Below are 24,482 nucleotides of genomic sequence, written 5' to 3'. Positions count from 1 at the left end.
GGAATAACCTGGAACTAATAGGGAGTCAATCTGTTGAACAGTATCAGTGATGGGAACAACAGTGTTCCCTTCACCTTAGGATGTTGAGTGCCACAAACATAAAAGACATGACCTAACCATAACAGGTCCCTGTCTCCCTGAGGGCGTTGTTTGCTTAACCAAAGTCCAAAGGTGACCAACACAAGTTCAAATCATTAATTTCTGTAGCCTCCTGGCTAACCTTAAGCTCTTAATGTATTCCATTCTTAGCTAACAGAAGTGTTCATAAATGTATTCTATCAACGTTCGTCCCTAAACTATAACCAAAACATACCATTCTCTCCTGGGAGGACTCTCAATTTCAGCCTCTCCATGGTCTTGTGGCTCCAGACCTCTAAGCAGACACTTGATATCCTCTCCAGACCTCTCCACAGTCTTTTGTCCATCTTGGCTCACAGTTCTCTCCCGGGCCAGGTTACTTGCTTCTTCCCCTGCCTTCTAGGTTTGGTGGCACTCGTTTCCCTGCCAATAGACAGTTGTCTTCAATGAAAGCAAAGAGTATTTCTTCCTACTCTTTGTCTGAGTCCTTGTCAGGCAGTCCATAGTGTAACCCTCCTTCCAGAGGTCTCTGTGTCAAGTTCCTTTCAACTCGGGATTCTTTGGGATGCACCCAGCCCTCCGCCCTTCCCTCTCTTTTTTTTTTTTTTTTTTCTGGGCTTGCATCCTGTGGTAGTCCCCAACTCCTCTATACCACGGTTCATGGTGGTATGATCCCTGCCGTTGATCCGGCAAAGCTTCTGCACAAGGCTGCTGCCATCAGAAAGGCTGCTTTGGTCTACGTAGTCGTAACTCCTTCGCACCATAGAGTGGCGAGTAGAATGTCTGCTTTCTACCAGCTTGAACACCCCCAATGCTGGAAAGAGCAAGTGCAAAGCTACAAGAATACACCTTTTCAGTGCAACATGTAACAGAGTGGAAGATCAGCCTCCCTGACAGCATGCTGCAACTCTGCATAAAGACTCGCCAGTGACCACCTTTCTGCAAGATGAATGTTTGATGGCTATGCTCACACGATTTATGTGGCGTGAATACAGAGGCTCTCAGCAAAGCTGAACGTAAAACAAGTGACACTAGTGTTCATGGTAGACTAAGCCATTTCTTTCAACAACCCTTTGATCAATTGTCATCAGAAAAGATGAGACAAGGGCAGATGCTTTTTGATCTGATCTTGTTGATTGTAAGTTGGAACCCATGGAAGCAGCCCATTCTAGTCAATGCTCTGCGATGAGAAACAAGTTACGTGACTCACAAACATAACGAGGAGTGAGTGTTTATATTCATACTTATGTGCTGTATTCATAACTCATTGACCTTGTCGTTGGGCTTTTTTTATTTCCTTATTCTTAATTTAACATGATGTTGTGGAGGGTTTTTACCATTAACGGTTTTCTCTTGTGCGCGTATTGTGCACTTGTGGTTCTGAGGTTGTGGAATCAAACAAGGAGACTCCAGTGAATTCTTGTGGCCGCGTCATAAAGGGATACGTATGTCCATGGGTACATACTTTACTACGAGGAATTGGAAAAAAAAGAACTAAAGATGCACCCTGTGTCACATCACTTTGTTGTGCACAGACTACTGCGGAAAGCGAGCTATGCTGAGTGGGTGAGAGCCGTAGCCCCCGTTTATCTGCAAATCATGCTGAAGTAACTGACTGCTGTGATCCTCGAGCTGGCCGCCAGTGCTGCCCGGGAGAAGCATCATTCCCAGACACCTGTAGATCGCAATCTGCCATGATGAAGAACCCAACAGTCCGTACGTGCCTCTGACTGAGATGGAGGATTGGCAGTTGCCATCATAAGGAACGGTCTGAATGCTAAATTTCATCAATTGACTGCCACTTATGGATTTTTTTATTTTATAAACTGTTGTGTCACTCTAATTGAATATGTGCTTACTTACCTAACTTGTTGCCAATTAATAAGTTTGTGTCATTACAATGTTGTATATGCAACATATTCTCTCTGATCGCAGGCTTGCATTGTGGGAATGGCCCATTCAGTTTTGCTCGGTTCACCATTGAAGCACTGATACTGGTCATTACTACCAGATGGGTAAAGAAACTTGAAGAGCACGGTTCAGATTTTATTTGCTTGTACATAAATGCACTCCGTTCGGCCCTGATTATTTCTGTACCTTTCATAGTTAGGATGCTTTTTTGTGTATTTTCTTTTTTTTTTTTTTTTTTTGGGAGGGGGATTTTCTTTTGATTTTTGTTGAGTTATCTTTGTAACTTACATTTGGTTCAAATTCATCAGATGAGTGAGGTTACATTCCCTTCAAGTTTAGTGAGTGTAACTCTGTCTGTGCGACTTTCTTATCCTTCCTGTTATTAAGCTCTTTCCCTTTTTAATGCTTGATTTAGTAGATTTAATTTTCTGACTTAGAATGTAAGGGGTATTAATAATTTGCCCCAAAAAACTACATTTTTCAATAAATTGTGGAGGGTGAGGATTGATGTAGCACTTTTTTCAGAGAGTCATGTGGTGGAGTCAGATCAGAATGTTTTGTTAAATTCTCGATTTACACAGGCCTTATCCAGCTGTTACGTCACCAAATCAAGAGGTGTGAATATTTTATTTCGTAAGGGTTTAAATGCCAGTATTGAGACTGTTGTGAAGGACACATATAGGAGATTTGTTCTAGCCAACATTATCTTTGACAAGACTCATATTACTGTTGGTTCGATTTATGATCCATGCTCTGTGGGCAGTATATTTTTTAGGTATCTAGCGTTGCAACTAAGAAAGTTGTGAATTGTATAATTCTTGGAGGTGACTTGAATAGTCTACGGACCCCAATCTGGACCGGTCAGCAACCTGTAGATATTCAGGACATAGTGCTACAAAGGAATTTAAAAGCATGACTGAAAGGTGTAATATGCCGGATGTATAGTGAACTTAATATCCTGGAATTACAGCATATACATTTTACTCTCAGGTACAGGCGTCCCACTCCAGATCGATCATATTTTTCTCACGGATAAACTACTTGATGGTGTAATTGATGTGGATATCCAGAAAAAGGGTATCTCAGACCACGCCAGTGTTCGGTTGGGATTAGTTCTTGCTAAGGCTTATTGGTGCTGTAAGAGGTGAAGACTTTGTTCGAATATATTAAAAGATGAGAATTTATTTCTGGAACTGAGGGATTCTTAATTGGTAATTCCTTGATGATATGGATACTCATATAGTTTGAGATGGTGTCAAAGTTCAAGGGGGGGGACTCACTAGTCAGACTTCGTACGTCAAAAAATTGGGGTCAGCAGAGATACTGGTTTTGGCAGCTGCTCTGTTTAAGGCACAGAAGTAGTATGTTTTTTGCGGGGGTGAGCATTTAGCTAAGAGACCTAAGGTGTTTTTAAATAATTCAGTAATTAAGAATATCATAAATGGTGATGGGTCTTTGGTTATAACTAATACTGAGATATGTGACTGCGTTAGGTTGTAGTATGAGGCTCTTTTGTCTGAAGATAAAAATCTGACATATGATGAGCTGGAATTGTTCTTCAAAAAAATTGAATTACTAGCCTTAGCTGAGGATAAAAGTCAGAAATTGGAGTAAAACATTTCTCTGAATTTGAGGTCTGCATGGCTATTACTCAATTGCAAACCAGCAGGTCACCAAGTCTAGATAGACTGCGGGTGGAATTTTACCAATAATTTTTCAGGGCAGTTATCTCCAGCGCTATGTGATCTATATAATTATCTATTAGAAAAAGGTGAATTGTGCTCAAAGATCAAGGAAGCTCTAAATGTGAAAATTATCCAATTTCATTACTTAATGTAGACATTAAGATCCTTGCTATGGTCTATGTGAATAGACTAAACACAGGCATTGGAGTTGCGATTCATACCTCAGACGGGTTTGGTTTCATATCTGAAAGGTATGGCTTGACAATATTAGGACACTTATTGATGTGCTTGGACGCAAGCTGATTTCTGATTCAAATGCGGCTTTCATTTTTTTAGATGCTGAGAAAGCGTTTGACAGGGTTAACTGGACATTTCTGGAGTTTACCTCACGTAAAATGTGACCTGGTTGTTGCTCTCTCCAATATGAGTGATTGTTGCTCTCTTTTGAGGAATATATTTAAGGAAGTTGGGGAAACTATCCGGACATAAAATAAACTCAACACAACTGAGATTTTGCTACTATCTGACAAATGTTGTAGATCTGACTTCCAAGGTTGGGATTGCAGATGTGATGAAAAGGGATGTTACTAAGTGGAATAATATTAACCTAAATATCTGGGGTAGGATTTTATATTATTCAGTCCTTGTCCTTTCCTTTTTCAAAAAAGCTATTCAATGGGATAGATAGGGTATTTAAAGGCTTTTTTTTATACCTAAGAAATTGGCGCTTTATTTAAGTCACAATTAAGTGTTTTCACCCATTTGATTGACTATGGAGGCACAAACACCTATACCTTTTGGACTTGACATCTATTCCATGACTGAAATACCACAGGCTTCTCAGTTATTGTCGACCCGTTATTGCCGACTGTATTGCTAACCCAGAGGGTGCTGCTTACTTGGTTGAAGGAGAACTATCAACATATCTGGCTGCACCATAATGCTTCTCTATGGAACAATACAGCATTTCAAATACAGAATAGAATGTGATATTGGAGAAACTGGTTTTCCAAGGGTATACTCAAAAAGGACGATCTTTTAGAGGGTGATCATGTAATCTGCTTCAAAGGATTACAAGGGAAATACAATCTGGCTATAAGGTATAGGAAATGAATTGCAGGTTTGAGTGCATTGCTAATGCAAAGACTTCATATGATGACTACGCCTCTAGCTGATAGGCCAGAGCTATGCAAGAACTTTGATTCCCCTCCTCCACTTTTGTGAGGCTTATGCCAGCTGGAGCTGTGATATCTGATTGGTGGGACCGTCTGCGGTTTAAATGGTCTATAGATTTAGGCCATTAGGTACTTCAGGAACCATAGGTGAAGGCAGCTACAAGGGCATTTCTGGTGAAGTTGGACCTCAATTTGCTACTTGTACGGTGGAAATTGTTGGGAACATCTTACTGGACTCCGGATAAGATGGACTCATTGGATCTTATGGGTAATTGTCGATAGTGGGGATGTGGGAAGGCTAGGGGGGCATTGCTGCATATGGAATTGCTCCAAAATTGTTGTGTTTTGGGTTTATGTTTTGGATCGGATAGATCTGGTGACAAACATTTGTATTCCTAGGTGCCCTGAGCATACCATTCTGTTTCTGGAACAATGTATTTTTTGGGAATCAAGTATAGTTTGGGATTGTGGATTGACAGTGCATTAGTGATAGCTCCAAAACAAATCTTAAGGGTATGGAAAACTAGGAAAGAAACTCACACTGACAGGTGAGTAAATTACTTACTTATATTATCTAACTACCAGAAAGTGATTTATACAAAAAGAGAGCAATCTGACATAGATGATGATATGTGGTTGGCTTTCAATGAAATGTATGGAATACTTGAATCCATATGTATATCTTAAGCCATTGGGGGTCTTTATTATTTGGTCTTATACTGTAGATTAATGGGATGGGGAGGTCTTCTTCTTTCTCCCATTCCCCTTATAGTGTTTGTTCGTCATATTCTTGGAACTATTTTCATGATGGTTTACTTCTAGTCAGTTTTGAACATCTGTATTGCTTAGCTTGTTGTATTTTAATGCAAACTTTGTAGATTATGACAGGAATATTACTATGTTCTTGTTTAGATATTGGTTTATGGTGTATATATATGTTCTGATGGGAACAAGGTTATAATTTGCTGAATGCCATTTAAAATGTTTATTTATAATTTCAAAGTTTAAAAAAAAGAAAAGCTCATCCTCGTCACTTGGGAACCACAGTATCCAGATGACTAGTTAGAGAAGCAATCACATTGATGGCCCCAGCAGGACACTGATTTATAAAATGCCACAAAACATTGCAGTGAGTGTCCCAATAGTGGCTGGTGTTTTGGGTGTGCCAAACCCCACAACACAATGCTGAAGTACCATTCGCCCCATGGGAAAAGCTTGGATTGTAATTCATGGGACCATCAGATCGAAGCACAAATGTCAAATAGTTTTAGTTGACTGTCTAAATGGATAGATCTCCATTTAATTCCCAATATCGCAACCGGAGCAGTGATAATGGTACAAGTTATTTTTCCAAATACTTTTTATTGGCATTTTCTAGGAGTATTTCACACAAATGTAAACTTCCCCCCACACTCCCTCTCCCCAGGTTCATTGTGATCCGCTCAGCCAGTCTTTGTGGGTTCAGCATACCCTCCTTCTCCTTTCGGTCCTCATTGTTCAACTTAGAGGCCCCTCTCCGCCTCCTGGATGGGGTGCTCCTCAGACAACCCCCCAAAAGCTGAATTTTCCTTGGGCACCACGCTCTCCGGGAATCTTTCATTAGAAATTGTAGCACCAAGTCCCAGTTTGTAATTAATTTTGTGCTCTCCCCTGATCTCATATGTTACTTTTTCCATTGTTACCAAGTTCCACATTTTGCCCACCCATTCATGTTCTAAGGTCGCTTCTTTTGTTTTCCATTTGCGCGCTACTAGTAGGGTCCTTGCTATATGGTACAAGGTATTTTTGATAGAGTGGGTTACCAAATCAAATGGTCACAGGCAACGGTGTGCAATGTGTGTCCCATATGCTGAACTATTTCTAGATAACAGCAACATTAACCAATACAAAGCGCCCCTTTTAAACTCGTAGGGCAATGGCCAAGAGCCAAGAGCCAACATGTTTATCAAGGCAAACCTGCATCTGGTACCATACCAGCCCACAGCAAAACCCCAATGCCCCTCGAAGTCGTTGACAGGTGTCTCGCCATTTCAGGCATTGAGAGGAAGACTTGTATGTTTGACTCTAACTGCCCACTAGCTGCCCGATATCCGAGAAGAGGCCTCAGTCTCAGTAGAATACATGTGGGGAGTCAAGAAGCAATTAGCATGACTATCCCAGTATGGCCAGTGTAAAACAGTACAATTATGCGAAATCCAAGAGCGAGACTGAATGAAGTTGACACTCTTAAAGACCACCACTCCTGGTGCAAGATCAGCTCTCCCAAACCAGGGTAAAGAGAGGAAACCATTATGTGCTCATGAGCAATAACAGACAGAGGGACATGGAGTGGGTGGTGATGTGCATGCAGCAGGAAAGAGAGAACAAATTCACAAACCATATAAACACGGGTAGAAAATCAAATCAACATCTGACCGATAAAGGGACCAAGTCATACACAAGCAGGAACAGACATTGTAAGTGACAACTCCATCTTGTCACAACAAAATGAGTCGGGAGCACCTGAAGACCATTCAGAACAGAGACGCGAAGTGTCCAGCCCAGTGAACTCTTCCAAGAGACCTTGGGGAAAGTAAAAAATTACCTCTTGAGCGTTTATACAGAAAAAGAGGTATGTAACGCCAAGGGGTGCAGTGAGCAGGCAACAAGCTTGCGCTGGAAGGAAACTGCACAAAGAGGCACTTAAGAACGCTGAAGGTAACCAAGCAGTCACACTTTCCCTGCTGTTGAACATTATTACAGCCCTGCTCCCGCTTACTAGGCAGTATTTTTATCCTTGCTTTAATTGTGTCCGAAAAAATAAAGAACCTGTTCTGATGTGGTAATTGACTGAAGGATAATAGAGGAAAGATCAGGATATTGCTGGCAGATCGGTGGAGGTCAATTCATTATTACAACGCTCTTTAGAAAGTAAAGTTTAACCTTCTTGACTTGCTGGTGCTCTGAGTATATGGACAGCACAGATTTCAGACCCAGCTGAGATTATTTTTGCGATTTATAAAATTAGTACAGATCACTGACTTTAAGAAAGCTGTTGCCATTGTTGCAGAAGAAACCTGCAAAGGGGTGGAATCTCTATAAAAAATAAAAAATCTGCAAACTTGTTAGCATTTATTTTTTACATTTGTAAAGCGCCTAAACCTGAGGGCATCAGAGTGCTGATTTTGTTAATTTAGCCAATCTTGTCTTTGCCACAACATGGGGCACTAGTAAACCAAGTTAACTTTACACTTTCTACTTGGAACAGCCTTCCTACCTCTCTCTGTCTTGAGTCGGACCTCCTCAAGCTCTGGGAGCTCCTAAAGACCTTCCTCTTCTCTTCCTCTTTCTCTCTCCATCTCCCCTGCTAACCTCCTTCTCTTAGCTTGCTTCCTTCCCTCCCTCCTTCTCTTCCCCAGCCTGCTCAGTTAGCTGACTGGCCGCCTGGTGCACCTCCAGATCCCCACCGGTCGCAGGCTCCCCCGCCAGTCCTAAACTTGCCTACTGACCTCTGCACTCTGCCTGGCACTACTGCAATATGCTCCATGATAGGGGAAACCGCTCTACACTTAACCCTCGCCCCTGCTTGAATGGGCGCACTTGTCCCCCTCCCCCTGCCTCGCGCTTCCTGTTCTGTTTTGCGCACTTACACAACCTTGAATGTTCGAGGCCTAGCAAGTTTGTCTGTCCAGTCCTCCCTTTGTCTCCCCTCCCTAGCCTGGCCGTGCTTGAAATACTCATGCATAGATCCACTGGATGACGAACCACCAAGCAAACTGAAACGGTCGCCAGACCAGTTCTGTTGTTTATTGATCTGTATGTTCCTCCTCCCCACCCCACACCATTCGTCAAGCACTTCACTAGTAGATATGCCTCTAGCCTAGCATGCTAGTCATTGTTGTTAGATCATTCGGAATCTTCAAGGCCTTAGAATAACGACTGAATTCCCTTGTTCCCTTCCCGCTTTGAAGCACTTCACTTGTGTATAAGCGCTCAACAAATAACCTATTACATTAGCACTTATGTGAAGGTTTGCTAGGTCACATTATAATTGGATGAGCTTGTTTTTCAGCGAATAAGACAATTCTATGTGTATGAGAAAAACATTTACTTTGATATGCCTAGAAGCAAAATATACGCAGACGTATTTGAAATTTAGATGAGCTACGCTTACTCTGACTGGTATTAAGACACGCGGTAGACTGTGACCGAATTAAAATGCATGCAGGTGCAAATTATAATTAATTGGTTGTTATTTATATAGCACTTTCGCCAAAGAACTGTAATTAGGACATGTCAAATAAAAATATTTATTACCCAGCCTCAGTTCGTACTCATAAACGTATTCATAATACCAATTTATATTGCGCAGACATAAAACAGAGAACGGAGAACATAACATGAAACGTAATTGCTCAGCAGTATGGGGCTGACGGTTAGCCACCTGTAATTACCTCGGAAGGGCAAAGGCTGATTTGGCCTTGCTAGGATTTGAACCTGCAATTGGCAGATTACATACTCATCTCAGCAGCAAGCGCTTAAACCACTGAGCTATCTTACTGGCTTAATAATGTTGGAAGGACTAGTATGCTTAGGCCGAAGATATGGATAATGTGAACATGTACAGGAAATTGTGCTAGAAAGCTATGAAGTTGAATGGGGATGAGACAGTACTTGGCTTGATGGTACTGAAAAGGGAAGAGTTGTACATGAATCACTTATTTCTGAAGGTAAGTATGTTGTAAATGCCAAAGAAAGTATTCCCAATCAATAATCGGTCTAAGGGAGACAACTTGCACAGAGTTTTTAGAGTCAGGACTTTGTAAAATGTTAGTTTTGGGCCACTGTACGAGTCAGTTTTGTTTGGCTTTGTAATGTCTCCACAAACCTTCTGTGCCTTCAGTGGATGAAGACCAGCCAGGTTACTGAGGTTTGGTCAACTCCAAATCATCTATCACAGTATAACGGACAGGACTGGATTGTTCTATCTATATTGGTTTTTATATAGCGCTAAATCACCCAAGGTCCTCAGAGTGCTCACAAGGACAATATTAGAACATATAAAAACATAAAAAGAAAGCAGACGGAAAATCAGGAAACCAGAGCGTGAGGTAAAGAGAGATTACTCGGTGCCATCATCAAACAACCATGTCTTCAGCTGCTTTTTAAAAATGCTAATTGATCCAGTTTTTTATAGACAAAGACAGTGAATTACAAATCTTGGGGGCCCAGAAGCAAAAAAGGATAATACCAACTCTTTTTAGGAGTTGGCGAGGTTGAAGTAGATCCTGATTGTTGGATCGCAGGTTTCTCCTAAGAGGTGCTTTCTGTATTTTATTCGAATGATGTTTGGGTGCAGTACCGAATGATAGGGTGTCCGGTCAATTGGTCGACAACAAACTGGTCGACTGCAATTTGGTCGACACCATTTGGGCGAATGCCAAATGGTCGAATTTTTTTTTTATATATATATATATGTGTTTTGTGGGTTTTCGTGTGGGGAAAAAAAAAAGAAAAAAAGGGGGTGGGGGGGACCCCCCCAAAAAAATAAAAAAGGGGTAAAAAAAAAAAAAAAAAAAATCGACCATTTGGCATTCGACCAAATGGTGTCGACCAATTGTCCTGTCGACCAAATGTTTTCGACCAATTGACTGGTAACCACCGGATAGGCATTTAAAAACTATTACAGCACTTTTAAATTTGATTCTTTTACCAACTGGAAGCCAGTGAAGATTCCTCCTCTCAACCGATATCTTTGAATGTTTACTTAGGCCATTAACTGCTCTAACAGCTCCATTGTGGATGGTTTGCAATTTTCTTATGTTGATTTTGAGGTGCCCATCAGCAAACCGTTACAATAATCGAGTTTAGAATTAACAATCACGCCAGCTATTATGGCTAAGTTGGGCTTAGTTAGATAAGGGCGAATTTGCCAGAGGGGTTAGAGGAAAAGGCACAGGTAGATTTGAGATAGGAAGTGTGCCTTTTGAAACGGAGATGGAAATCCATAAAAACGCAAAGCGTTTTTACATGGTCAGAGACCATGATATTGCGGTTGTTAATTTTAAAGCTTCGATATTTGTCTTCAAGATATTTAAAGAGTTAATTAATTTGAAGCCATCCAGACTTGTATAGCTGAGAAAACCTCTTACTCTGTGAGCATCTTGTTCGTAGTCTCCAGATAGAGTAAATACCAACTGGGTGTCATCGGCGTAGTTTGTAAACCTGACACCTATGGTTTGTAGCATATCACATAGTAATTTTGAGAAAATATTGAATAAAAGCGGCGACAAACATGACCCCTGTGGGACTCCACATAATAGTGGAATTATTAAGGAGGAGAAATGCCCTTTTACAACTCCTGCAGATATGGGACCTAAAAAAGATTTAAACCAGTCTGCAGCAGACTGGGGGCATCTACCAGCAGTAATATGTCTTTCGGCGAGAAGTTCATGGTTGATCAAATCAAATGCTGAGGAAAGATCTAACAAAAGAAGTAATGCAGGATTGCCATTTTCAATGATGTACGCAATATTATTTTGAAGACCCAGAAGAGCTGTCTCAGTACCATGATAGGCACGAAAGCCAGATTGTTCATCTGCAAGAATGTTATTACTTTCAACACATTTTTAATATTGTATATAAGCAATCTTATCTATGATCTTTAATAGAAATGGTACATTGGTAACCGGTCTAAAGTTACCAGGTATTGAGGGATCAAGATTATCTTTCTTTAAAGGAGGAGTGATTCAAGGCTCTTTGATGTTATAGGTACATAAGAATCATCGAATGATTGATTTACAATGTGCGTAACCCAATGGGCCAAGGTAACAGCAACATCTTTAAAGAGTTTTGCTGGAAAGGCATCCCCCTTACAAGAGGAGGGCTTTAGTTTATGAATAATATCAAGAACCTCTGATTCTGATACTCTTTCAAAGGAGAAGACTTCCAGGGAAACTTTGCCGCCTTGGTCCGGTCTCTCTGGTATCAGGGTGTGATTAGGAAGGGTATGCAATTGTTCTTTGATGGCCTGTTGGTGTTTCTCAGTTTTACTGTTAAAGCCATCATGAATGGCTTGGCACCAGGCATTGCTTTCTTGTGTCTGAGTGATAATCAGGGGGTTCTTCAATTCTTGCAGGATGGAAAAGATTTCTTTAGTATGGGATTTGGCATGATGGATTCTATCATTGAGATGACTAGCTTTGGCATTCAGAATTATTTCATTGTAGCTTTTAACAGCCTGTTTATAGCATACCATATTTTCAGTGGATGGAACTTTTCTCGAGGATCTTTCAGCTGTCCGTTTGATTCGTCTAGCTATCAAGATGTCCTCTGAGAACCATTTATTCTGATTGGTAGATTTGTTAAATTAGCTGGTTTAAGAGGAGCAAGCATGTCAAATACTGAATTATTAGCTGACCTAGATAACTGAGAGAACTTGTCAAGAGAATCATGTTTCTGTAAAGAGGGGAGATGCGGCACTGCTAACTCCTTAAAAGTGGCATGCGTCACGTTTTTCTGGTTACGCCAGGTTTTCAAATGGTTATTCTCATTGGACACATGAGTTGCTGGTGCTTGAGTCAAGCACTCTAAATTAATAAAATGGTGATCGGATCAGATACATTCCACAATGGTGGAAATATTAATATGGAGGTTTTTCGTAGCGATCCAATTCAGTATATTACCGCCCTTATGAGTGGCACTGTGGACCTGTTGTTGAAACCCGATGGATTCCAAGGATAAAATTGGATCCTGGGAGACTACATTGAGAGGGTTATTGTACCAGTGATTAAAATCACCAAGAATGATAAAGGAAGAGATGTCCTTTGACAGATTACCTATGATAGCCATTCATTTTTCTTCAAAAAGGGGGGTGGTTCTAGGGCGTCAATATATCAGTAATATGGTAATAAAGGATGTGGGGTTTATGTTCAATTTTACCTTGAGAACCTCACAGTTTCAGGGTCTGTTTAAAGATAATAGCCACCCCGCCACCTCTGCCACGATCTCGCATAGACTGAAAGGTTGAGTATCTCTCAGGGGTAGCGAGAAGCATGGCATGATGTGTGGATTCAGACACCCATGTCTCAGTAAGAAACAGAATGTCCAAACCCAGCTCTTGTTCTGTATAAAGCAGTGCATATACTGTCCCACTTCTTTCAGTATCCAATCAGTCCTGGGACTGTTACGCCAGCTGCAAATAGCATTCAAAAGTTGACCCTCGGTAGCAAAAATGAAACTAAAGACATACAGTACCCGACAGGGCTGCAGAATGCTTTGTTGATCACGGGAATCAAAAAACAGAGTGGAAGGTTTTGAACTAATCTTAACCACTGGTACTGCTCTGGGCACCTTGCACAACATTGTTTTTAGCCTGTCTGCACCATTGCAGAAGAGGACCGGCCATATATAAATTCGCCTTTGTCCAGCCACCAATATGAGGCAGTCCAGCCTGAAGTACTAGCCCACCCCACTTCTGCCCAGAAATGCAAGCAACCCCATGTTGGGCCTCATACATAAGGTGCAGCTTGATTCCATACGGCCCCGTGGGTAAAGGCCTTGGGTCTGGGGAGGGACGTCATTTTAGGGTTGCCAGAGGGAGCAGCTGCTGACCATGGCTTACCTTTTGGTACCCCTGGTACCGCCCTTGTGACCCCAGCCTCAGGTTGCAAGGACAGTGTCAGAAAACACATTGAATGATATTACTTCCATGATGTCATCAAGCTCAAAATTAACACATCACTTCCTGTGACACACCCCGTCAAAGGTCATGAGATGTAAATTCCTGTGAAGTTATCAGCCTGATCATCTTATTACCAATACCCCAGGTAATTTGGTGACTTGATGCCCCTGGGTCTGGACATAACCTCGCTCAGTTAGTGAGACCAACTAAAACTAAAGAATGTGATGGTTGGAAGATTATGAATAAATGAATCTGGCTGGACTGTCCATTTTGGGGTCACATATGGTCTTTCCCCTTCTATAACGACATGGCAGGCTGAAAGCAGTGGTCTGTAAGGTTGCTGAGAGCAATGCCAGTGCTTTAAAGTAATTCAAAACCTACCAGCCATCAATTTTCTATTATTACAAATGTGGTATACAATGTTTATAACGAAATTTAAATAGTGACAAACGCTTTCAGTGAAACATAAATGACGACAAAAATGTCGAATTTTGTATAAATGTATATGTGGGGGCGGGTAAGAGGTTAAAAAGGGTGAGGGTCTTGGGGGGGTTGTTAAAGCGGGGTATCGGCGGGCCTGGGAGGGACTCCCCAAAATAAAAAAATAGTAATCGATTTTTTTTTTCCTTCATTATTTTGGAGTCACTGAAAAAGTTTGACACTATTTGTCTTGTCGCTATAAAGACATGTAACGTGCAAATGTCAGCCGAGTGGGATAGGAATACCCAGGCATGAGTTCCGATCCTGCTGAGCCTACATACCCAAGCTGCACCTCAGTGATAATGCCCAATAAGGCCGAAACCTGTCTGCGGTTTTGGATGAGGCTGAACTGCCTGTTTTTGTCGTGGGACCAAGCCCTATTTCCATGTGGTCTTTCACCTTCAGTAATGCCAAGGTAGACTGAAAAGGGTGTCCTGAGGGAATGCCCAGAGCAATACCCAGTGGTATAGATTGATTCAAAAGCTTGCAGCCTTGACCTTTCTATTTTGCTGCTGGTCACACGAATGTTTGAAAATGTTATTGTTAATTAAAACCTCTCTGCGCGCTGAAATGCAAACACACATCACAACTTTATAATGGGGCAGAAGTAACATTGACCTTTTTACTTGCCTAATGTCTGGGACGGCGTTGGCCACTTTTGTGGGCAAGACATACTTTCGTAGACCCAGGCTTTTGGGAAATAAGTACATTTTTGTATTAGTATTAAAACCTTTGCACATGAGAACAGGGTTATCTGAGAAAAACGCAATGTGCTTTCCTTACGATATACACACACTGGGTTGAAAGATCTATTTACCTTGGTGTTGAGTACAGAGGCGTCGTGCTAGCAAGAGGATATGCCACTAACATACCATGAGTCCAGATAAACATAATTCAATATTACGATATGCACTATGTAAATATGTGCAGGTTATTGGGCAAAACGGGTGATCAGGGGAAAGATGATACTACCAAATGACTTGGGTGCTCTTGGGAAAGCTGATGCTTCACCAGGACATTTTATAAATTCGGATCCAGTGGGACGCATGTAATCTTCTCCGGTATGCCAAGTGTAACAGTCATTTCTTTTGGTGAATATGTCCTGTCTATGTGGACAAAAATTACAGTTCAAGTTCTTGGTACTTCTCCCAAAATGATGTTGGGCTATAAGCACTGGTAGAAGAAATGATCTGAATAGGTGGGTGCTAATTAGCCTGAGGAATCAATCAATAAGATTGATTTCACCTGCTGCCTTTATCATGTGGTAAAACCATCCCTTTGCAACCATCTGCGTTGAATCGTTGTGAATTGCAGCACAGTGCTCTCTCATATCATCGGTAGGCAGGCTGTGTTTTGCTCCATGTGTACCCAGGCAAGGAAGGATGGATAACAATTTGCCAGACGGTTGGTATGATGGCACTACCATTCGGTATTGAGAGGTAATATAATGAGTGTATCAAAGTGCCCAGAAATATGTTAATATCATAGATCCTTAAAAACCTTAAAGCATATGTCTGCAACCTTTTCACAAACTATTTAGTGGCATGTGTTTACTGTTGACATGTCCACTGTCCGTTTCCCCAGTTCCCTTTAAAATATCAAGAAATTCCCATGGCACACATCTACCCATTTTTTTGTGTCCTATAAAAAAAGTGGGCGTTTGACCTAAAGGTATCCAATCGCTCCTTCAGTACATGCCCAATTTGTGCCATATTCTACTGTAAAACACGTTGTAAACCCATAAGAAACCTAACAAAACTTGTGGATTCTTGCTTCAGTACTAATCCGATTGTCGTCCTTTTCTATATTGGTTGTAGAAGGAATTAATTATTTGCTGGAAAGCTTGACCTGGGGTGCTGAAGGCCGGGCCCATGACTTCTTAGCCAAGGACAGCCTGGCCTAGCCTTCCAGTATCCAGGACTGGCCTTGGGATGCCTAGCCAGTCCCCCTGGAGCCCACTAGTGGCCTTGATTTGACAAGTGATTTTACTACCTGCAGGGTTGCAGGACTCTTGTTTCACTCTTCGATGTTTGGCCAACAGGTAACATTAGCAGCACAAAGCAATAGCATTTCTGCGATCAGCCAGTCCCTCCAACAAGTGGCTGCACCAAGATGCCTACATCAGAAGCCTGTGTAAGTGGGGGGCAACATAAAGGTAGAGTCGAGAGAACCTGGTCCAGAAGCTTTCCATACCCTCACTCTTAGGTGTTGCAAAGTCACGCTAAGTGGTGGGGGTCTGCTCAGACGTGGGGCCCAAGCAGTCTAGGCCTACACCTCATTGCTGATGATGATGCTTATTTAGGATAAAAACATTTCTGTGGTTGCTTGCAGAACTGTGCACAAAAGATGTTAGCTCACGGTTTGGTAGGCCCCTACTGGGGTGAGACCAGGGCTGATTTAAATACCCTTTTCACTCTGATAGAATTGAAACTGCCCAGAGAAAACCTAAATGGTTGTGCTGAATTCAAGAATATATTTTGTATTTATCTGAATTTATAACGCAGTTTTGCCAAAAACCCTGGACATATAAAAGATGGTACAAAATAAGTAATTGGTACAAATCAATCAGCCAGCAATGAAAACATTAGTTTGAAAGAGTCGACAGAAGGTGGGATTGAAGACGAGTGCAGGAAAAAAAGATGGAGAAAGGGAGCAGAGTGGATAGGCAGTGGAAGAGAATTCCCGTATTTAGGAGTTAGAAGAGAGAAAGAGTGGAAACAAGAAGGCGCGGAAGTAGGGCCAGGAGCGGTAAAAAAGAATTGAGGTTGCGACTGCAGTGAGCTGGAAAAAATATATAAAGAAATAAGGCAGGAGCGATAAAGGAGTGCTAGACCATGGATACATTTGTAGATAATAGTGAGAGCATGGAAAAGAATATGGGAGTCAAAAGAAAAGAGAGAAATAGAAATGAGAGGGAGTAATGAAGGAGCACAGAGAAAGAAAAGAGGAGGCCCATAACAGAGTTATAGATGGAGCGCAGGAGGGTAAGGTAAGAGCGAGGAAGGCCAAACCGAGCAGTAGTCAAGATGAGAAAAGATAAGTGATGGAATAAGGAGTTTAGTAGCAGAGAAAGATGGAAAGGAGCAGCAGACACACCAATTATTACACAGCTGAAAGTGACAGATGCGAGCAGTATTAAATATGTGTGAGGAAAAGGATGGAGGATCATCAAAGATGCCTCTCAGGTTGAAAAGGTAGTTAAGGACAGAATGAGAACAATGGGCAGGGAGTGGTGGAGGACGGGTATTTGCAAGAAAGAAGAGTAGCTCCTTTTTAGTAGGGCTAAGATGAAGAAAGTGGGAGGCCATTCAAGAATTGTATGACGTAGAGACTGTTGAAAACAATTGTACGAATACTCAGAATAGGAACAGAATAAAATAATATTTGTGTGCCGTCCTCATAGAAGTGATAAAACAAGTCCTAGGAGTAGATAAGTTCAGAAAGGGGAATAGCCTAAAAAGAACAGTAGAGGCCCAAGAACCGGACCTTGGTGGTCCCCATGAAGTAGAGGACAGGAAGAAGAAATGTTACTTGACCAAGGAGATAGAATAGGGGTAAGTTCCGGACAATCAAAGGTTCGAATAAGCGTGGCCTGTCTTTCACCTTCCAGTGATAGCAACACAGGCTTGAAGGAAAGACACTTGAAATAGCTGTCCCATCCTCGCCTATTGTGGTGTGCGAGAATGTATGAGTGATGCTGTATGCATTATTGTCTGAATGTTGTCATGTTATGCCAGTGTCGGACCTCGACCTGCCGAGGAGCGGATGTACCTGCAGCTGTTTCTCCATACTTACTGTATCTTTTACCTGACCCAGGACTTACTTTGAAAGGTCCTAGCTAATCCAGCATTCTTCAAACCTACATCAGGTCTCCTATATCTACCACCAAATGGTATCCAATGGCTCCCCTAACTTCAACCTGTATTGCACATCCTGAACAGTGAGCATGTGGCCAGCTATGGAGGTATTTATTTGAATGAATAATTCTCCACTCTGTTGAAGTGAAAGTGAGACCGCCATTTGCGAGGAAAAGCCATCACCTGCATGTAATGTTGTATTTTAATGTGATTAAAGTAATCTCCTTTAAAAAAAAACAGTGCAGCTCTCCTGCATGCTCTCTCTGTTACCGTTTTTGTTGTAAGTTTCGTATGTGGTGAAACTCTGATACTTGTTTAGGAAGCTGGTGCTGTGCATGGTTTTCCTGCTCCCATGTTCATATCTGATACCACAGTAAACCCCGACATTATTTTAGAGAAGGGCGCCTTATATTGGAGGGTGGCAGTGTGTCCTCAAATAGAATGCCCTCTTCTTCCATTGAACCGTGTTCCGTGCTACATTTAGTGATAGAAATGTACTCAAATGGTCCTGTAATGATGGGCAGTTTGAGGGGGGACTTTTCCCCCTTAAATGCATGCTCCCTTTTTATTAGTATTCACATGTATTGTTGGTTTGACGTGACCGCGTGTGGCTCATAGGATTTCTTGGCCATTTTCCTCCTTCATTGGCTGCTTCAACTACTCCAATTCACAAGGCAAGACTGTCAAAAGGAGGAAAACCTATCCCGAAGAGTGGGTGTGAGAGTAACTGCTCAGGAACTTGTATGTGTCCCTACTGAAAAGATCCCTCTATAAATCACAACATCCGAAAATCTATTATAGGAGGTCTGCATTCTAAACTACATTTCCACATCTGTGTATGTTGTATCTTCATTAGACAAAAGTCAGGGCTGTTGACCCGAATTTGATACCTCTGCTTATTGAATCGTGTCTGCGCTGGTCCTGTCATGCACGTGGAGTCACTTGGGAGGAATTAGAGGTTCAAAAGTTCATTTTCTTCTGTTGTTGCTTTGCACGCTGCTCTGTTACCATTCTAAGCACAAATTGCATGAAATCACTGGTTCCTTACATAAATTACAGCTTCTAGGTTTCACCCTTGGCGGAATCTTATTCCACTGCACAATTTAAATAATGCTCTTTATGGGCTGAACCATGCAGTGATTTTAGAAAAGTCTTCTTTTTTTTACCTGCGTGCCTAAATATACACGTAAAGAACTCCCGTGGAAGCAGTATTGTTCAATGTCACTTGCACTCCACCACTTGAGACAAACTATTGAGGGAAGATATACAAATGCCTTTAGGATTGTACTTCACCCACCTCATCATTTTCCCAGCCAATAATTAACAGGAAGAGTAGATATTTTGCACAAAATCAAAACATTGGTTGCTTGAAGATACATAATAAACCGTGACATTGATTTATCTAGGGTATTAAGTGCACTATATTATAAGCTTTGTACAATAATTTGAAAGTTGTTGGATAAATAAAATGACATTAAAAGACCCTGAATGATGATTCCTTTCCTTCATTTGATGTACAGGAAGAAGTGCATGAGCGTGCCATTCAGACCACTTTACAACATCCTCCTCGCACTTTTAGAAATGTAGAAATGGGGTTTCATTTTAGACTGGTGCATTCTGCATCTCTTGTTTTCTTTGACATTGGTAAAAAATCAATGTATGGGTGGAATGTACGCCAAAGGCCCAATGTGTCGAGTTCTATTTCTAAGATTTGTAAGTGATTAACTGCACCCTTGTTGTGGTAGCGAGTAAGGGGCAGAAATCATAACTAAATGAGGCAATTTTCTGTCACCTCACTTAAATTTGCAACAGTCTCCATTGGTCTTTTATTCTTCCTACATTGAGCCATCTGCCTCACACTTAAAAGGAGCAGTGCAGTTCTGCGGCATCAGTTTGCTTTAGGGAAATAGTCTTATGTCACAATTACGTTGACTACATGCTGCAAGTCCTTTCCGAGCCTGTTCTTTCTCTATTCCATTTAAGCACCCTGTTTTCAACTGTTTGGGCCACTGTGCATTGAGGAGCCTTTAGTGCAACTCCGAGTTTTTTAGGTAATAGAAGGTTCCTTTTTTCAGAAATGCACACAGATACCTGATACAGATTCCCAATTAATAGTCCAGTATAGGGTCCTTTACTGAATCTGCATGGAAATTGACATGAGCTCTGGATAACACCAAATCCATCACCCTCCAAGTCTCTTGTCCTTCCAGAACCATTCATCCTGAGTTCAAGTATGAATGCTTTGTTTGGGACACTGTCTCCCACTGTGTGGTTCAAATCAAATACTGAAATGAATGGCCATGGTGGGCCAGTTCCTGACTACAGGGTATCAGTCCGAGTAGAGCTCACAACCAGAGCTTCCTGTTATAGTCCGGACTACAGGAGACTTCACCCCTATATCCAATTCCATAATAGTCACTTCAAATGGATTGTGTCCTCCCACATATTCCTCATCTTTGATATACTCCGATATCCTGCTTGTAGCTTGGAAACTCTCCACAGCAGAAGGCGCCGTACATTGTCATTGCAGAGCTCCTGTCCCTCGATAGCCTCTGTTCATCTTGAGTATGACGTTGGCATCAGTATAAATGGCACGCACCACGCCAGTTGCACAGCTGTTTGAAGTGCTTCACTTGCCTCAACGATCTAACTGCGCATTTCGAGTTACTTGATCTCTACCCCGGAAATGGGTTTCAAAAGATGTACCGATTGTGGTACCAAGATGTTGATAACCGATCTGCATCGAGTATGTCTTTGGGAACAGGCCTCAAAGTGGATGACCGTGGGTCCTGTCGATCTATGACAGTGAAGCCTTAAAAGAGAGCAAGGGGAAACTCGTCCTGGGCAGTCCTTCCCAAATGTCTGCTTCAACCACTCTGTAGAAGCTAAGATCTTCTGAGGACCAGGAGTTCAAGGGAAGTTTCTCCTCGCCGGGCCAAGAAACACAGTAAGCATGCAAAGCTTTCCATGTCGATGTCTCGTCACTCTTCTTCGTCCACCTCGATGAAATCCAGAAAGAGACACCATTGATCTCGGTCAACCTCTGCGGATTCCCCACTCGAGGGAAAACAGGTAAGCTTCCCTAAAAAAACTGCTGCTAAAGCAGAGTTGGAAGATGTCCGACTGAAAATGTTAAGGTATTTGCAAAAGCGGCAAATCCAGCCCCTTCAGAAAAGTCAAAAAAGGCTTCAGACCCCATTGCGCCGTATCAGGGTGTTGATAAAAACCTCAGTTTGCATGCCCAAAAGCCAGGACAGAAAGGTTTCAAAGGTCCTTCGACTGCCACTTGTGGACTCGATACCTCGAGAAAAAAAGATTCCAACTCCATCTAAAACTCTGTCACATCCTCATCGAGCCCTCCTAAAGCATACAAGCCACGGGCAAAGAAAACTTCTTTAAGGTGATGAGCTTAATGTATGAGGAGGAAGAGGAAAGCCCAGTATTCAGGTTTGGTCTGGAGTATGGCCCAACTGGTGTCCCAGAAAAGCTCATCTCAGGGGAATCTAGGATGAGCGACCTGGTGGACACACTTAAAGATGCTAGTGGGCTGGACACTTATCCAGAAGTGGAGTCTGGTACACTGGAAATGCAGATGCATCTTATTGATCTGTAATATCTAAGGTTGTTGAATATGTTGGCTGGGGTAGAGCTGCAGTGGAATTTGAGCAGGATGATTTAACAGATATCTTGGATAAGGGTCCTGCAAAGGATCCCGTCCTTCCATTCCATACTGCATTCAGAAATGGAGTACTGGAAAATTAGAAAAAAACAGACTCTACCCCTGCAGTAAATAAAGAACTCACCAAGAAATACAAGCCCTCCTCTATTAATCACAAGTTTCTCTCCAAACATCAGAGCCCAAAGAGCTTAGTGGTACAAGGAGCCACCTCTACCTCCAAAGGTGTGGGGTATCCTAAGATCCCACTGGACTGTCATTCCTCATGTTCTCAGAAGGTTGAGAAAGTTCTGGAAGTCCATGATCAGGGCCAGGATGGTGTGGTTTCCCGGAACTTCTGGAAATGTCCATCTATCCTCCAATTCGTCTTCCCGAAATAGAAGACTTGCTCTCTCAAGAGTGTGATTGCATTCTTCTCCCAGAAATCAGGATCCCCCAACCTTCATGCCTGGTTTGTGAGAGGTTAAGATACAAAGATTAGGACCTTCTGGAAGATGTGATGTAGGTGTTGAATTAGGCTAGAAGGCCAGCAACAAAATCTCTATACCGCTGCCATTGGAACACGTTTTGCAGCTGGTGTAGAAATAAAGGAATTGACCCATTTACTTATGACAAACCATCAGTGTTAACCTTCCTCCTACATCTAACCCATCAGGGGCTTCAAGTTTCCACGGCCAGGCGCTATATAGCTATGCTATACATTTCTAAGCATTCGCCGGACCAGGGCTCTTACTTCAAAGTCCATATTGTCATCCAATTTTTGAAAGTATTCACTAATATCAGTAAATTACCGGCCCGTTATTAGCTCCCTGGTCCCTTAGCGGCTTCCGCTAAGGACGGCTGGTTTTACCACCCGGCCTTAGTGGGACCTGCTAAGGGACCTCGGAATGCGGCGGTAGGGGGTTAACGGCACCGCCATCCTTACTGGTGGCGTTAAACCCCAACCGCCGTACTCGTAATGACCCCCCTGTCTCGATGGATTATCCTGCGCATTTCTGAAGGCTACAATCTGGCTGGAAAAGAAGTCCCTGAATGTTTAAGGGCACATTCCATTTTAGGGGTGGCCACTTCCTCTGCCCTTCAGAGAGGGATATCGGTGCAAGATATTTGCAATGCTACCACTTGGTCTTCGTTGCATACCTTCACAAAACACTATTGCTTGGATTCCCTATTGAGCCAGGAAACCAGATTTGGAAATGCTGTTTTAGACAGCATAAATTAGAAATACATTCTCCTTTCCCACTTCCTGCAAATAACTGCTATGGAAGTCTAGCAAAGATGAGGGATACGTGGGTGGACACAATCCATTTGATGAACAAATTACTTTCCCCTGGTAATGTACTTTCGACTGGATGTTCCTCCCACGTATTCCTCATCGCCCCTCCCATCCTACCCCTCTATCAGGAGAGAATGTCTATGATTTACACCTTCCTCTCTGTTCATGCTTGCGCCTTTTCTCATCTTCGAGACTGCTGTGCTGGTGAGAGGAAAAACATGAACTGAGGCAACGGGCGCGTTGCGTGCCATTTATACTGATGCCGAAGTCTTAGTCGAGATGGACAGAGGGCATTGAGAGACACAATGTCCGCGACAACGACGCACGGCACCTTCTGCTGTGAAGAGTTTCCGAGCTTCAAGCAGGATATTGGAGTATATCCAAGATTTGGAAAACGTGGGAGGAACATCCAGTAGAAAGAACATTACATGAGGTAAGCAATTTGTTGTTCTCGCCACTGTTATTCATCAAATTTTTGCTCCTGCTCTACTTCGTTTGGGCCTGCCACCTCCCAGAACACCACCTCTACTAGTGCTCTGCACGGTGCTGTCAGCAGAACTCCTCTGTAGATGGCGGAAGGGGGCACACACACTACACACTCGGCAAACAGCATGTGCAGTGCTGTCCTATTGAATGGAGAAGAGTAAACAGCCTGTATCCTTTGTGACTCGCTGAAAATGGTTCCCTAGCCACCCAGGCACCCTGAGGCCCATGGGCATGTGGCGCTCTAAACAAATTAAAATAAATTGTCTCACACTCTGAAAACCTCCAGCATTTCTCACTTATACAATGGAATCAATGTTAATCACGCATTGCCCTCTGTAACACCCATTATGGCTAGAGTCTGATCAGAAAACACTACCTTTACCAACAGCCTTTATTTACATTTAGTCAAACGTCCTGTGATGAAGATAGCATGTCATTAATACATTATTACAACTATTTGAGTACTGTCAGACTGCAAACGCCAACAATTCAGTCATTGGTAAGTACTCACAACAACAGGCATATTTTCCAATCCATGGTAATACATGAAAACTCTAATGGCCTGATTCATGGAATGCTTTCCTATGGGATTGCGCCATTATAAAACACTTCCATGAATCAGGCCCTAATTGTCTTGTAGCACATTTTCGCATTACAACTATCGGTGTTCAAACCACCAAACAACCACATTGCTATACCATCCGACAAACTGTTATTTACTATACAGTAATTGAAATAAATTGCCACGGATGCATTTTGATTTTAAAGATTCTGTACGAGAATAGAGTCATGTGGTTTAAAGGGATCTGATAAGCCCAGCCTTGATATTCCTTATACTGTTGTCTCATTATGTGTCACAGACCAATGTGAGATCAATGCTGAAGCAGTAGAAACTGTGCTGTCTTTTTGGGTGATCGTACAACACATTTCGCTTAACTAAAATATGTTGTGTAGAGTGGGATTAGATAAACAATGTTGCTCGTACTAACTGTGGGCTAAATGCCATGGCACGAATGCTCAATTTTAAACCCTTGCTTTTCATAATTTGAATTCAGATTTGTTGAACACGGATTTGCCCAAAGAAACTCTTTGCTGCGAGACTGCTGCTTCACGTCCCATACTTGCCGGCGTGCGATTTTTAGATTGTGTTTTGATTAAAAGTGTAATTGTTGGGGGAGGCCTCTAAATGCTTAGAG

At 42.2% G+C, this 24,482-nt stretch overlaps 1 protein-coding gene across 5 annotated transcripts in view; it reads left to right on the top strand.

Annotated features, from left to right (window-relative positions):
- Positions 1-24,482, top strand: part of BCL2L11 (BCL2 like 11) — a 257,615-nt gene that overhangs the window by 220,814 nt on the left and 12,319 nt on the right. The window lies entirely within an intron of this gene.

Source organism: Ambystoma mexicanum, chromosome 4p (assembly GCF_040938575.1).
Source record: "Ambystoma mexicanum isolate Mex_15411 chromosome 4p, UKY_AmexF1_1, whole genome shotgun sequence".
NCBI lineage: Eukaryota > Metazoa > Chordata > Amphibia > Caudata > Ambystomatidae > Ambystoma > Ambystoma mexicanum.
Note: the sequence above shows the minus strand (reverse complement) of the source record. Positions and strands in the feature narration are given on the sequence as shown.